Source organism: Gossypium raimondii, chromosome 6 (assembly GCF_025698545.1).
Source record: "Gossypium raimondii isolate GPD5lz chromosome 6, ASM2569854v1, whole genome shotgun sequence".
NCBI lineage: Eukaryota > Viridiplantae > Streptophyta > Magnoliopsida > Malvales > Malvaceae > Gossypium > Gossypium raimondii.
This window is the reverse complement of record NC_068570.1, coordinates 4505252-4518880: the sequence shown is the minus strand read 5'-3', so window position 1 is coordinate 4518880 and position 13629 is coordinate 4505252.

The following is a 13629-nucleotide window of genomic DNA, read 5'->3' as shown; positions in this document are numbered from 1 at the left end:
ACTTTGATTTAGATGATCTAAAGATGGAATTGCAGGCTAGGAAACAGTTGGGGGTAGCTCATGAAGCTGCACTAGCCAAGAAGGATTTCATTGCAGACGAATACTAGGAAAGTTAAAGAAATTGGTTTATTGTAGATCAAAGGATCATGAGATGTTTTTTTATAAATCTTTCCATGTTAGTCTATTTGATTTTCTTAAAATTTTTCGGCCACCGCAAACAGCGGTGCCGTCGCCGGCGACCGGTGACCGCCACGGTGGTCCGGCGTCGGAGCCATGGCCGGATTCTGGAAAAAGTTGAAAGGTTGAGAGAGAGTTGAGAGAAAAGAGAGAATTTTTTTTTTAAAATGGGGTTGCAAATGTTTTTTAAAGTTTTTTTTTACTTATATAAACACCCAAAACGACGTCGTTTTGGGTTTGGCTTTAGATGCCCAAAACGGCATCGTTTCAGCCCTATGATCCGCGCGCGACCCGACCCGCTCCAGGGGATCTGCGCGTTTTCCTTAAAGGGTTATTTACAACCTTGGCCCTTCTGAATTTATTCATTTTTAATATACTCCCTCCTTATTCTTTTTTATTTTTTTTAAATTTGGCCCCAGAATTTCGTTTGGTTTTCGATCAGATCCCTGTGTGAAACGGTGCTCATAGGTGATGGGAATAATTTTCTCTTTAGTCCCCGCACTTTTGCGCGTAATTTGTTTTAATCCCCCAATCGACCTTATCATTTTTCCCCTAAATTGGCCCCAAAGCATTATTTAAATTGCAATTTAATCCAAGGCATTTTTTTATTTATCTATTATTTTATTCGTTTACCTATAATTATTTTCATTTATTATTTATTTATTATTATTCCTTCAATCTTTGTATTAAAAAATAAACCTTAAAAACATTTTTTATATACTCATGGTGCGGTTTTATATTTTTTCCTTATGTCATCTTGTTTATTTATTGATTTAAGTATTATTAATACATTTATTATTGCACTTTTTATTTGTTTATATTATTTAATATATATATATTTAAAGCTTTAAAATGTTCGCTGTTATTATTATCATTCTTATCTTCATTATTACTATTTCTATTATTATTATTATTATTATTATTATTATTATTATTATTACATTTTATAACAATTTATCTAACCTTTTTACATACATAATTTTATTCTATTTATATCATTGTCATATGTTATTATTTTATCTTATAATGTATTATTTTATTTAAAATCCAATATAATGCATATTTTTTATGTTTTTATTTTGTAGTATATTTTTTAAAATTCATTTTATATATATTTTATGTTTTAAAGGTTTATATGAAAGTTTTTATAATATGGTTTTATATATACATGTACAATTTTTATTAAAGTACTTTCATTCTTTAAATATATTATTGATTTGTTTAAACCACCGAAGTCATTTTATCAGTAAATTTTTAAAATATTCTGTGTTTAAGATTCTCGAGGAGATTGTGCCCTTACTGGGCTTCAATTCTTTTCGTTGAATTTAAATAGCTGAGTATCATTTTTCAATAAAATTGTAAACATTTCAAGATTTAAATTCACTCTCGGGAATTCAAAGGGTTGTGTCCTAACTCAGAGGATGCGACATTTTGTTATCTCGAGACGAGATTTTTTTAAAACAAAAGCAAATTGGTGTTTGGTTGTCAAAATTTCAAAGAATCGTACCTTAACTTACGAGGTTTCGATTTCTTCATAGAAACAAGATGACCAAATTATTTTTAGTTTTCAAATTAGTAAATTTCAATAAAGATTTTAAAAGGAGAATCGTTTTTAAATCTGATTCATTCGACCTTAAGACATTAAATAATTAATTCGGTACCAATTTTGGGCGTTACGAGGGTGCTAATACTTCCTCGTACGTAACTGACTCCCGAACCTGTTTTTCTAAAATTCGTAGACCAAAATTGTTTTTACGTGATTCAATCACACCTCAATAAAATATTGGTGGCGACTCCAACTTTTACATTTTTTTAAAATAAGTCGATAAGTAATTTTTGTTTTCAAAAATGTTTCGACAGCTTGGCGACTCCGCTGGGGATTTTCGAGAGTCGAGCCATAAATTAATTATTTTTTTTCTTATGGTTGGAAAATTAATTTTTTTTTTAAAATTCATAGTTTCTCATTTGCATTCAATCTCATTTCTGTTATAGTATGTTTTCTTGGTTTAAATCTGTGAATTTGCATTTTGCATTACATAAGTTGGTCAAATTTACCCCTTTTAAGTGGGAGTGAGAAGCTAGTCCTTCGTGAGGTTTTCACCTCCGTGCAGGATAGTGGACTGCTTTCGAGGTACATCCGTACCTATGTCTTCGTGAGATTTTCATCTCCGTGCAGCCATAGGGAAATGTATTCCACTGAACTGAACTCGGTCCATATGAGCCTATAATGGGTGAGGATCGAGGAATCTGTTGGTTCGGGTACCTTTGCTCTAGAAGCTAAAACCTCATATAGTGAACCTTAGGAACTTGCCCTAGGTAGAACTATACCAAACCCTAGTCGATTCCTGAATAGGTGTTTTTACTATTTATTGTTTATGTTGAACTCTGTTTTTATACATGGTACTAACTTTTGTGTGTTTTGCTTTGATTGCATGACATTTTAACTACATGGCATTGCATCCTAAAAGGCATCGGCTCATATTCGGTTACTAGATAGAGAGCTTATCATGGAAAATGGATTTCTTGATAAAGTAGAAGATAATGAGGCCGTCCAAACCTGGTCTGAAGCAATACAGCGGGAAAAAGGTGATAGTTTGGCCGAAGGATATGTATCAGAGTTGTGGGACTTCACTCCTATTAGTGTAACCCATAATAGTTTGCAGGAATTAAAGGAAATTTAGGATCAGTGGAATGATGAGGTCAAGCAACTTTTTTTATTCTGGCTATGGAGATCTGCCTTATCTGCTTGACATAAAGGTGGACAAACACTTGTTTCGTGCCCTCGCCCAGTTTTGGAATCCTGCTTACAGTTGTTTCACTTTTGGGAGAGGTGATCTGGTACCTACAGTAGAGGAGTACATGGCTTTACTTCATTGCTCGAAGATTCAAGCAGATAGAGTTTACTCGAGAGCTGTCAATGTCCCAAACTTTTTGAAGAAGTTGATAAATATTACCGGGATGAGTGAGCAATGGGTTGCAGCACGGATCAAGCAGAAAAGGGGATAACAAATGTATTCCTTGGAAGAATTTGAGGGATCTAATTCTAGCACACCCAGATACGAAGAAGAAAGTTGATGTCTTTGCCTTGAGTGTCTACGGCTTAGTTGTATTTCCCAAGGCCCTGGGAGAAGTTGATGAGGCAGTCACTGATCTCTTTGACCAACTTGATAAGGGGGTTACACCAGTCCTGGCAATTTTGGCAGAAACCTTCAGGTCGTTGAACGGATGCCGGAGAATAGGCGAGGGCAGATTCATCGAATGTGCGCAGCTCCTTTTAGCATGGTTTCATAGTCACTTTTGAAAAGTAGAGAAGGTTTCTTATCGGGTTTTCTCTGAAAATTATTCACCTATGAAGGAGATAGTGGCTATAACGAGGCGAGATGACATCCCGAAAGAAAAATGGATGTAAATTCTTTAGAATCTTGGAGAAGAGGATATCGAATGGAGAGCTCATTGGATGCTTCCAGACGAGATATTATATGCAGTAATTTTGATTGGGTTCCACTACTTGGGATTTGGGGAGCTGTTGGCTATGCACCATTGCTAGTACTAAGACAGTATAGGTCAAGGCAGTTCGTACCTGCAACTCAAGGACTAGCTCAGTGTGAATTTTCATATAAAGGTGATGGTTACAAGAAGAAGATTCAGGAGATGTCCAATTCCTGGAATCAGACTCGACAGATGAAGAGATTGGCAGTAGGTTTGATAATGACCCTGGAATATATCGAGTGCAGGGGTAGAAGGATTAATGATAACATCTCTAGGCCAAGTTAGGGAGACAGTCAGCCGGTAACAAAACATCCGCAAGTTGTCCTATCCGAGTTAGAAATTATAAAGCAGGATTTTAAAAGAAAGAATGCAGAGTTAGAAAAGAAGATAGAACAAATGGAAGAAGAGAAAATGAATTTGAGACTAGACATGGATGTTCAGAAGCTAGAAACCGAGAAATTAAGAAAAGGGAAGAATAAGGCTGAGGGAGATTTGAATAATTTGAAAACAGACTATAAGAGGTTGCGTTGTTCGATGAAAGCTACCGGGTTGGGAAAAACTTCAGAGCAATAGTATCAAGAAATTCAAAAGGAAAAGAGCAAGGCTGATAGATGGGAAAAGAAGTTCCAGGAGGCCTAGATGCGAAACGAGACCTTAGAGAGGAGTTTGTTAGAAAGTCGAAATGAAAAGGGTGAGCTAAAAGTTAGAGTGGCTAACTCAAGAAAACTCTTTATCAGTATCGAAACCGTAATTCTATGATGGAGCTAAGAGCGAGCTTAGACAAGATTGAGCAAATGAAAAGAATAGTGAAAGAATTAGAAGTGGCATTACAAAGCTGTGAAATGCGGATTGAATTCCTTGAAGCCAGTGAAGAGCGACAAAAAGAACAGCTCCTTTGTTGTCAGAACCAAGTCAGAAGCAGAGATCACATTATGGGAGAGGCTGTAACTCAGATTCGAGAGGTAGCAGATTACTTACAGACTTTGGCAGTACAAGCTGATATGCTGAGTATAAAGTACGCGCTGGAATCAGACCGGGGGCAAGAGTTAGCTTCGCTGCTTAGAAAAATTAAGGCCTTAAGTGTTAGGGCTGAGCCATATATGTAATTTGTTTTATGTAAAGAATTTTTGTTTTCTGATAAAGTTTTCTAAATGGAATTGAATTTAAATTGACTCCTTTTTTGCATTCACATCATGCATTTGCATTACATTACATTATATGCATTAAAAAGTCCACCAAAAGGTCCTAATTAGTTAAAATCGTTTCAGTTTATTTGGCAACCGGCAAAAAACCTATCAACCAAACATCGTTACGGTACCCGAGCTAAGACAAAAGACATGGACCAAAGATTAGAAAATTTTGAACAACTGCAAAAGGAGATGCAAGACCAGCTACAAGCACAAATGCAAGAGCGGTTGGATAGGATCCAACAAGAAATAACGGACAAAATAATAGAATCTCAAAAAAGCATGATGACCGAGTTCACCCAATTACTGACTGGGGGAAAAGATAAAGTGAAAGGCCCTATGACCAACCCCAGTGAGGATATGGATGAGCCACTATATCCTCCAGGTTTTACTCCGCCTAAGGTACAAGTCCAAGCTGAGATGTACCCGCAGAGACCATCCTTCACAATTAGGCCTCAGGCTGGTGCTTCAATGCCAGTGAACTTTCAAACTGGGTCAGATTAAAATCCAGGAAATAACCCGGCTAATCCAGTGATCCCCAATTTTGATGAGGTGGCAGAAAAGGAGAAAGCTAAGGCGGAACTGCAGAAACAGCTAGAGGACTGGTGTAGATGGCTGGAGGAAAAATTCAAAGCGATGGAAAGTGTTGATAGTCATCAGGGAATTGACGCTAAGGATCTGAGCTTGGTTCTAGATTTAGTTCTCCCGTACAAGTTCAAAATGCCAGAATTTGAAAAATGTAACACCCCTAACCCGTATCCTTCCCCAGAATAGGGTTATAGAGCATTACCGGAGTTTACAAATTAATTTTCAGACATTTCATTTCATCAAACATTCATATTTATAACCAATCAAAATCAAAACATTTATGAGCTAACATTAACCAATTTAACTTATACAATAACCAGAATCAAATCATTCCAAAATTTCCGATAGAACCAATGGATAATGTGATATATCTCCAACAAGCTTCCAACCCAATCGAGCTTCCGATAATCATTTCAAAACATCCAATAATAATTCAATTCCAAGCACACACATATATATAATATTCATTTCCAAATAGCATTCAATTCAATTAAAATTATACAAAATATAGTTCATACGAACTTACCAGGCTAAATTGTAGAAATACCAAAATTCAGGGACATTTTGAAAAATTTCTATTTTTCTTCTCGAATTTCCACCCAATCTTGGTCTAAATTAATATTTCATTCAATTTAGTAATTTAAATAATAAAACAATTCATTTCATGCAATTTGGTCATTTTTGACATTTTTCCAAAATTGTCCCTAAAGTTTTACTTTTATTCAATTTAGTCCTCGAGTCCAAATCATGCAAATTAACCATTTGAAATGCAAATCCATGCTAGCATAATATTCATAAATTTATTTTCCTCCTCCTCCTCTCCATTCCACATCCTTAATTTACATAACATGCTTATAAGTAACATTATCTATAATTTCACTATTTTCTTGTAAATTTATTCAAAGCTGTCCATTTGAGTCATAGTCACTAAATCATTTATATCTTGAGCTACAGAAATCCAAATTAAGATCCGTTAATTTTCCCTGAAACTAGACTCACATATCTTCTTGACATAAAGTTTTTAGAATTTTTGGTTCTGCCAAATAGTACAGTTTATTCTTTAAAGTTTCCCCTATTTTACTGTCTGACAGTTCCGACCACTCTTCACTAAAAATGAATTATCTAATTGTACAGAAATCCAATAGGGCTTTCTTCTGACATCATAATTAGCTAACATTCTCATAGCATAAGAACTCCATTAGAAACTGAAAAATTATACACATATCTCTGAGGATAAAAGAATATATAAAATATCCGGAAAGATTATCGTGTTCATTTTAATTGTAACCGTCATACACAGACATCTTTACCACTTAATTATCATTTCTCTAAAAATTTTGTTATCATGAACCTCACATTATTCCATTCACTAACAAAAATCAATTCAAAAGAACTTCCAGTTAATACATACATTCTTTAGTTATCACACCTTAATATTTTGTCTCATCAAATTTAACTTCTTATTTAGTTCACATTTATGAGCTTATTCAACATGATTCTCGTAAAAATTTCGTCATAAAGCAATACTGATAAGGGGGTGATGGTGAGGTCGTAAAACCTCTAACTTACTCTCATAAATACATATATATATAACTTAGCTTTCATCATCAATGTAATACCATCATAACCACATAGTTCATTCCAAGCAAATTAACACATCTATTTATTACGAATGTTTTCTGTCACTCACAATTTCACACAACAGATTTACTTACTCGAGCTCAATATTAATATCTAATTAAATTCCAATACTTGGCTTCTATTTTACCTACCGACATTTGTCAAATTAGAGAACGTCTTACGGAATTGAGTACTTCGTTTTCTTGATGCCATAGTCCAACTATGGTCTTACACGTAATCACAAATCACAGATCGATGCCATAGCCCAACTATGGTCTTACACGTAATCACAAATCACATACCGATGCCATAGCCCAGTTATGGTCTTACACGGAATCACATATCACTTACCGATGCCATAGCCCAGCTATGGTCTTATACGGAATCATATAATCACATGTTCACATGTTTCCATGGTCAAACCATGGTCTTTTCCGTCAATTCATCACATATCACTGAACGAAAGTACTCATTCCGGCGTTCTACACAATTTAATCTTCCAATTCAATTTCCAGCAATCTAATTTTCTGTGTCACAGTCACTAATTTATTTTTATCTGGAGTTATAGGGCTCCAAATTGAATTCCATAAATTTCCCATGAATCTAGACTCATATAACTTTCCACCATAAAATTTTCAGAATTTTTGGTTTAGTCCATTAGTACATTTTATTCATTAAACCTTCCCCTGTTTCACTGCCTGACAGTCCTGGCCTCTCCTTACTAAAATTTACTTAACTCCCTGTACAGAATTCAAACAATGTTCTCGTTTCTTTATCTTAAAAATAAACTCATTAAGGAATCCAAGCATGTAAATTCCAAGCCATAATTATTTTTGTACAATATTTGGTGATTTTAAAAATTTGGAACAGGGGATTTCGAAATCAATTCAACCCTGTCTCAGTAAAATTCAAATATCCCCAAATATACAACTCTTTTGCTTCCTATTTTTCTTCCACATGAAAATAGACTCATTCAGCTTCAATTTTATATATTACTCAACTTTTAATTCATTTTCCACCATTTATAGTGATTTTTCAAATTTTCCCAACTGTTGTTGTTCACAACAGTTTTGTATTTAAATTTGCTCTTTTGAGGTTTTGGTATTTCCTTTCACCTTACACATGGGTTGATTAAGTATCAACCCCAATATTCCTCACATAACCTTGTCCACCATATATAAATATTTACCTTTCTAATTTTCCCGTTGAACACTCGGAATGTTATCTGTTATCGGTGGATTCAACACTTAGCAACCACTAATGAATCGGGGAATCAGCACTTAGCAACCCCTTTCACATTTAAGATACAATGGGATTAGCACTTAGCAATCACCTTTATAGTCAATGGTAACCGGTTCACATAGTAGCCTACACGTAGTACTACACATGTGACCATTTCCATCTGATACACGTAGTAGCCTACACATAGTACTACACACGTGATCAAAGCTATTTGGTACGCATAGTAGCCTGCACATAGTACTACACATGCGACCCATCATTCCGATACATGTAGTAGCCTGTGCATAGTACTACACACATGACCATCATTTATCGGTACACGTAGTAGCCTTCACACAGTACTACACACGTGACCAAAGCTTCTCGGTACACATAGTAGCCTTCACTTAGTACTACACATGTGTTCATCGATACCTTATTCAAATCTTTACCATTCCAACAGTTCCACGAAGATTCTTACTTCCCAATAATTTACAATTTCTCCATAGCACATTATAATATCAATCTTTCCACTCAATTCCATAACCAATTTAATAATTCGATTTGAATCACTTCAACCATTACTTGCAGTTGGTATATCCATATATCAATCTGATTTTAAACAAATCAATTATTGATTTCAAATTTCTAACTTTAATATAACTATTTCAGTATCAACCCTTTCACATATATTGTCACGAAATATAATGAAATAATTATAACAATGTATTAATTACATACAACTTACTTTGGTGCAATAATATAAAAATTTTGCAATATAGTCATAAATCTTTTCTTTTCTTTTCTCCGATCAAGGTCGATTCCACTTCTTTCTTGATCTATAATAACACATTTGACTTATTTAACATCCACACTATTCATTCCAGTCCAAAAACCATACTTTGAAAAATTACATTTTTGCCCCTAAAGTTTCACAAAATTACAATTTTGCCCCTAGGCTCGTAAAATAATTTTTATTCAATTTCCTAGCATTTTAGGACTAGCTGAACCATTTTATGACAATTTCAATCCAAAATTTTCACTTATTCACACATTTATGGCATATTTTATAACTTTTCCAAACTTCACATATGCTTCGTTCGGTCCGAGAATCGACTAAACCTGGCTCTGATACCACTAAATGTAACACCCCTAACCCGTATCCTTCCCCAGAATAGGGTTATAGAGCATTACCGGAGTTTACAAATTAATTTTCAGACATTTCATTTCATCAAACATTCATATTTATAACCAATCAAAATCAAAACATTTATGAGCTAACATTAACCAATTTAACTTATACAATAACCAGAATCAAATCATTCCAAAATTTCCGATAGAACCAATGGATAATGTGATATATCTCCAACAAGCTTCCAACCCAATCGAGCTTCCGATAATCATTTCAAAACATCCAATAATAATTCAATTCCAAGCACACACATATATATAATATTCATTTCCAAATAGCATTCAATTCAATTAAAATTATACAAAATATAGTTCATACGAACTTACCAGGCTAAATTGCAGAAATACCAAAATTCAGGGACATTTTGAAAAATTTCTATTTTTCTTCTCGAATTTCCACCCAATCTTGGTCTAAATTAATATTTCATTCAATTTAGTAATTTAAATAATAAAAAAATTCATTTCATGCAATTTGGTCATTTTTGACATTTTTCCAAAATTGTCCCTAAAGTTTTACTTTTATTCAATTTAGTCATCGAGTCCAAATCATGCAAATTAATCATTTGAAATGCAAATCCATGCTAGCATAATATTCATAAATTTATTTTCCTCCTCCTCCTCTCCATTCCACATCCTTAATTTACATAACATGCTTATAAGTAACATTATCTATAATTTCACTATTTTCTTGTAAATTTATTCAAAGCTGTCCATTTGAGTCATAGTCACTAAATCATTTATATCTTGAGCTACAGAAATCTAAATTAAGATCCGTTAATTTTGCCTGAAACTAGACTCACATATCTTCTTGACATAAAGTTTTTAGAATTTTTGGTTTTGCCAAATAGTACAGTTTATTCTTTAAAGTTTCCCCTATTTTATTGTCTGACAGTTCCGACTACTCTTCACTAAAAATGAATTATCTAATTGTACAGAATTTGGATAATGTTTCTGTTTATTTCATTTGAAAATAGATTAATTAAGGATTATAATCATATAAATTATAACTCATAATTATTTTTATTCAATTTTTATGATTTTTCAAATTCAGAACAGGGGAACCCGAAATCATTCTGACATTGTCTCACAAATTTTATTATATCTCATGATTTACAATTCTATTGCTTACAGAGTTTCTTCTATGAGAAACTAGACTTAATAATATTTAAGTTCATATTTTATTCATCTTCTAATTCAATTCCCACAATTTTGGTGATTTTTCAAAGTTAACCTACTGTTGCTGTCCAAACTGTTTTCGTGCAAAATAGTGATTACTAAGTTTATAAGACTCTTATTTTCTTTCTCTACACTATTTCTCATCACTTTCTCTTATTTTCTCTTCACTAACATACCAAGAACATAAAAATTATATAATAAAACTCTACATTAACATCAATTTCATACCTTTTCAATAATATCAAACTCAAAAATATATTGAAATCTTGATGTTCTTACATTGCTCAATTGATTTCAATCTTTAACTTGATTTTCTCTCTCCTCCAGCTTCTATTTCTTGAATCTAACTTGATATTCTAGCTCCCCATAGTCTCCTTATTATCTTTCTCTCTTGATGGATATGGAAATTCTTTTGATTTCAAAGTGAAAATGGTGAATTTTTTATAAAAGGACCAAATTGTAAAGAAAAGAAAGTTTCTTTCTTTCTGTCTTCTTCATACGTTGGTTGCATGGGGAAGAAGATGATAATTCCTCATCTTTCCTTTCATATATATACTAAATAGAATAATAATAAATTAATAAAATATCATTTAAAAATCATATTAAAATATTAATAAACTAATATTTATTTAATTAATTAATCTAAAATATCACCAACATCATCATTGCCTTCTAGATTTCTCTCTCTTCTAATTGACCATTTTGCCCTTCATAATCTTTTAAAATTCCATCATTCAGTCACACTTAATTTGGTAAAATTACGAATTAGTCCCTCATAATTCTTATCTTATTCAATTTGGTCCTAATTCATCCATTTTCCTTAGATTCTAGATCATTCCACCCTTAAAATATTTACACCTTTGGTCCTTCAACTTTTTCATATTTACACTTTAACCCCTCAAATTTTGAGTATTTACTCTTGGGCAACAATACTTTTCTTACTGTTGCGATTTAATCATTCCTTGCATTAATATGTCATAATATACTTCTCAATGTTGACATAACTCAAAATTTCCCTTTTTGTTACTTTATTTCCTTATTTTACTATACCAAGGATAATATCTTATTGTAGAAATTTTCAAAATATTACATTTGTGGTCCCGAAACCATTGTTTCGACTAGGCCCAAATTCGGGCTATTACAAAAAATACAACGAGACCAGTTGTCCTGAAGCTCACATCACTATGTTTTGCAGAAGAATGGCTGGATATGTTGACAATGACCAGCTACTAATACACTGCTTCCAGGAGAGCTTGGTGGGGGTAGCGTCCAAGTGGTATAACCAATTGAGCTGTACCAGGATTAGTCTTGGAGGGACCTAGCACAAGCGTTCATGAAGGAGTATAGCCATGTCACAGATATGACTCCTGATAGAATTACATTACAAAACATGGAGAAGAAGCCTAGTGAGAGTTTTAGGCAATATGCACAGAGATGGAGGGAGGTTGCCATCCAAGTTCAGCCACCGCTCCTAGAAACGGAAACCACGATGCTCTTTATTAACACGTTAAAAGCCCCATTCATCACACACATGCTGGGGAGTGCCACAAAGAGTTTTGCAGATACAATCATGAATGGCGAGATAATTGAGAACGCCATAAGATGTGGAATGATAGATGCCGGAGAAAGTAATAAAAGGTCAGCCTCAAGGAAAAAAGAAAACGAGATAAACAACACGAGTACATACAACAAAGGTTTCTTGAAGTTGATTACGGTAAATCAACCAGGAAAGGGGGTTGCCAATCAGCAAAGCTCATCAAGGTAAGAATCGGGTACAAGATAAAACAATGAGAGACCCCAGTTTACGTCGATTCCAAGGTCGTATAAGGAGCTATATAAAAGGTTGTTCGATGCACACGTTGTTGCCCCTTACTATTTAAAGCCCTTGCAACCTCTGTACCCTAAATGGTATGATGAAAATGCACAGTGCGATTACCATGCAAGAATTACGGGGCATTCCACAGAAAATTGTACCGCTTTTAAGAAATTGATTGAAAGGTTTATCAGCATGGGTATTGTCAAATTTGACGATTCATCTAGTACAGAGAACCCGCTACCCAATCATGATGTTAATGGGATAAACATGATAAGTGAGGCTATTGGGAGAAGAATCAAGGCGGACGTTGCAAAAATAAAAACTCCTCTGAGAAGGGTCTGGAAGGAGATGGCCAAAAGGGGGTTAATTGTTTTGGATTTAGGGGAAAGATGTGAAGAGACGATGAATTACTGTGAGTTCCACCACGAAGAGGGGCACAAAATTCAGGAGTGCAAATGGTTTAAAGCCCTAGTTCAAGGTATGATGGATGACAAGGAAGTGGAATTCTATGAAGAAATCCAAGAGGAGGGAAGTATATGTGCGTCCGAGTCTACAATGAAGGCTTCAAAGGTGAATCATCTTGTGGTTATCATTTCAAAACCAAAAAAAAATGACGTAGGGGTACTAGTAGCACCGAAAATTGTAATTCAGAAAACCGCAACCTTTTCCTACAAGGACAGCAAGAAGGTCCCGTGGAACTATGAGTGCAATGTAACCATCCCAGGAAGGGACACTTCAGTTAGTACTTCAAAAGAAGATCAAGGTACACGTAGTGGGAGATGTTACGACGTGGTAAGTCCCCAAGTAGAGCACATAAAAGGACAGAAGATGACAGAACAAAGGAAAGAGAAGGCAGTCGAGCCAATCTATGAGCCAGTAGAGGAGGAATAAGCTAAAGAATTCCTTAAATTCTTAAAGCATAGTGAATACAGTGTGGTAGAATAGTTGCATAAACAACCAACTCGCATATCTGTGCTAGCTTTGCTATTGAGTTCGGAAGTACATCGAAACGCGTTAATAAAAACGTTGAATGAAAGCTACGTGGCCAATGATATCTCTGTCAACAAATTAGATCGGTTGGTTAGCAATATAAGTGCCGATAACTTCATCTTTGTCAATGACGATGAAATACCACCTGGAAGTATGGGGTCTACTAAAGCTTTG